Consider the following 4,289-nt stretch of genomic DNA (forward strand, 5'->3'; position numbering starts at 1 on the left):
ACAAGTATTATATAGGCGCGAGTATTATGAGTTGAAAGTAAATGCGTTTGCTCTAGCGCATTGAGATTTATGCTCGTCTGATTAGCATGACTTGGAGAGCTCGCGTAAAGGGTAGGGGGAAGAAAATGTTGCATTAAATACAACATAAATACACTTAAATGTACAGTTACACACACATAAACACTATCTGATAAAATTAGTTATACAAAATATAAAAAAGTTATAAGGTCTCAAAGATATATGGTATATGGTGTGTGATAAAAAAGGGCTGCAAAGGGCTTTAAACATATATACAGTATATATACTACAATGGGGCCGAGTTTATCAAGGACAAAATGGCCCCTGATGCCCCTGTTTCCACACGAGCCCAGCAGTTATGAAGCAGTGGTCTTAAGACACCTGCTCCTTAACTGGTCCACCCTGCTCTGAGGCTGCGGACATCAATCCGCCCGAACCTATACGATCGGGCCAAATCTGCAGGGGACGGCATTGCACAAGCAGTTCACCAGAACTGCTTGTGCAATGATAAATGCTGACAGCGTATGCTGTCGGCATTCCATCAATGTCTGTCGGACATGATCCGCTGAGTCATTTGAAAATTCAAAAAGAAGTCATTTGAAAATTCAATTCACCCGGTACTATATTGAAAACACATTATTAACACATTATTTGAATTTTTACTTTGTGAATTTAATGTATTTTTGAAAATACTGTATACACTCATTTCAAATCTGTTTGACGGCAACACATTCCAAAAAAGTTGGGAAGGGGCAATTTAGGACTAATAATGATGTGACAAGTTGAAATAAGAAGGTGATGTGAAACAGGTGAGGCAACCGTGTAATCATAGTATATAAGGAGCCTCTAAAAAAGTCCTTGTCCTTCAAGAGCAAGGATGGGTTGAGGCTCAACAATCTGCCAACAGATGCATCAGTTCAGTGAATAATCCAACACTTTGAGAACAACATTCCCCAAAAGACAAATTGGTAGGATTTGGGGCATTTCACCTTCTACAGTGCACAATATAATTAAAAGGTTCAAGGAATCCAGTCAAATCTTGGTGCGTAATGGGCAAGGCTGAAAACCACTTCTGAATATGCTTGATCTTTGATACCTCAGACATCACTGTCTCAAAAAACCGTCATGAGTAATGTAATGGATATCCTGACATGGGCTTGGTGATACTTTGGTAAACCTTTGTCAGTCAACACCATTCGCCGGCTGCATCCACAGATGCAAGTTAAGGCTTTACTATGCAAAGGTAGAAGCCATACATCAACACTGTCCAGAAGCGCCGCAGACTTCTCTGAGATGGACATTAGCACAGTGGAATCATGTTTTGTGGTCTGACAAGGTCAACATTTCAAACAGTTTTTGGAAAAAAACAGCCTTTGTGTTCTCAGGGCCAAAGAGGAAAAGGACCATCCAAGCTGTTTATCAGCATCAGGACCAATAGCCAGCATCTGTCATGGTATATGGGTATATCAGTGCCCGTGGCATGGGTAACTTGCACATCTGTGAGGGAACCATTAATGCAGAAAGATATGTATACACTTTGGAGCAACATATGCTGCCAGACGTTGCCTTTTCCAGGGAGCTTCCCTGCATTTACCAGCAGGACAAAGCCAAAACACATTCAGAGCCTGGATTATAAACGCACGGTTGCATAAGCAGAGAGTGCAGGTGCTAGCATGGCCTGCCTGCAGTCCTGACCTGTCTCCTATTGATAATGTGTGGCGCATTATGAAGTGCAAAATAAGGCAACAAAGACCCCGTACAGTTGCACAGCTGAGGACATGCATATTGGATGAATGGGGAAAAATTCTGCTTCCTAAACTTTGCCAACTGGTGTCTCAGCGCTCAAAACTCTTAATAAGTGTTATTGTGAAAGAAAAGGAGATGTTATTACACAGTGGTAAACAGTCGACTGTCCCAAATTCTTTGGAGACTGTTGCATCATCAGATTTGAAAATGAGTGTATATTTTCAAAAATACATTAAATTCACAAAGTACAACATCAAAATGTCTTAATCATGTGTTTCCAATATAGTATTGAATGAATTGAATTTTCAAATGACTCTTTTTGTTAGTTTTTGATGCATTTCCCATACTGTCTCAACTTTTTCAGAATTGGTGGTATTAGATATGTGTACATGTATTTAAGTATTTATGTGTTTTACTGTATTTGTACTGTACATTTTTCACATTCTAATGCTCTTCACTTACAGGATAATGTACTTTTTATTGTAAATACCGATTTGTATGTATATCCATGTATACCTTTACCTGTATACTCTGTTCCTATAAATATAGTTGGTATATATATATGTATTTTATATTACATTATCAGATATATATATAGAAATATATATTTAATAATAGAAATTGCATTACTTTCTAGGTGAAGAAGATAGGAATGTAAAATATGCATAATGAGCATCGGAGTTCGCAATTTAGGACTAACGGTTCGGGTTAGCACACATGAAGAATTGGTAACTTCCATGTGCGTTGTTGTTGAAATATTACATAGAAAATAATCAAAAATCTTAATAAAAAATAAATTATTATATACTGTAAATATATATATTTATTATTGGGATTATTTAGAATAATTTACAATTTGTTTTAATAATTTTTATTAATATTTTTTAGGTAATATTTCAATAATGAGCATTGAAGTTAAACAATTCTTTATGTGCGCTTACACCGACTGACTTAGACCTAAATCACGAACCCCGGTTCCTGTTACACATATTTTACATTATTATTAAATATGTATATCAGATACTGTTAATGTAAAATAGATATATATTCCTATATATTTATAGGGAATAGATGTATAGGTATATATAGATATATATAGAAATATGTATTTGCAATAAAAAGTACATTGTTATGTATGCAAATATTTTACAAGGTTTATTTGAATACTTGTAGTTCTTGATAAAAAGTATTACTGGATATTTAGTTAGATTACAACTGTTCCTATTTACAAATTCACCCCACCATGGACCGCTATAAAAGAGTCCTCATAGAAGCTAATTGATTAGTCCTGCTTGAGATGGCTTGATGGACAAGCCGAAATGCATAGCAGTAACGCTACAATTAGCAAACAACACATCAAAAGCTGTGTCCCCTCATTGCTTGCCGTAAGAATTAACACAGAAGGTGGAACGCCTCCCTAGAAGTCTTGAGACCCGGGTGGTCAGATGCATGAGCTTGACGGCTTTAGCAGAAACTACACTGAATTCAAGACAAGGAGAGGCAAATAGATAAACCAGATTTGAAGACTGTTTAAAGCTGGAAAGGCAATAAGAGATACCAATTTATTGAAAAGGGGGCAAATTTCTTAAAGCAATACAGTATATGCTAAAGCTTTAACAATTTGAAAATGTTGACGACGAGACTCAAAGATATCTATAACTACAAACAGTATTAAAGAATAACATACTTAAAGGAACAATAAACATTTTGAGAAGGTAATATAAAATGATAAATCATTATATATAGAAAAAAACCTCTACAATATACTTGTATATTAGTATACAATATACATTATTTGTTTTGTCCCCTTTTCCTGTAATTCCATTCTGAAATTGTGAGCATTTCAGTTCCTGTTAGAAATGGAAGTGCAGAACTGTCTCTAGTTGGCCACAGCAAGAGGAGGGTAACCTAAAGGGGACACTAAACCCAAACATTTTCTTTCATGATTCAGGTAGAGAATTCCATGTTTAAGCAATATTCCAATTTACTTCTATTATCTAATTTGCTTCATTCTTAGGTATCCTTTGTTGAAAGAAATAGCAATGCACATGGGGTGAGCCAATCACACGAGGCATCTGTGTGCAGCCACCAACCAGCAGCTACTGAGACTATATAGATATGCTTTTTAGCATAGGATATCAAGAGGAATGAAGCAAATTAGATAATAGAAGTAAATTATAAAGTTGTTTAAAATTACATACTCTTTCTAAATCATAAAAGAAAAAAATTGGGTTTTATGATCCTTAAATTACAAAATCTCAGCTCTCATTCATGTAGATTATGAGTTATGCGCACTAGAGGGTATTTAATGAACGCAACAAAAGTTACGTTATTTCACTCTCCATAGCGCTGCCATTACAAGTTTTGAAACAGCCGGTTTGTTCGTGCGATATGGCTGCGTTGAGCTCCATACCGCACAAAATACAAGCGCTGCTTTGACGTGCTCGTGAACGCTTTCCCCCATAGACATCAATGGGGGAGAGCAGGTTAGAAAAAAATCTAACACCTGAAGCGCGGTATGAAAA

The sequence above is a fragment of the Bombina bombina genome, chromosome 1, assembly GCF_027579735.1.
Source record: "Bombina bombina isolate aBomBom1 chromosome 1, aBomBom1.pri, whole genome shotgun sequence".
In the NCBI taxonomy this organism is placed as follows: Eukaryota; Metazoa; Chordata; class Amphibia; order Anura; family Bombinatoridae; genus Bombina; species Bombina bombina.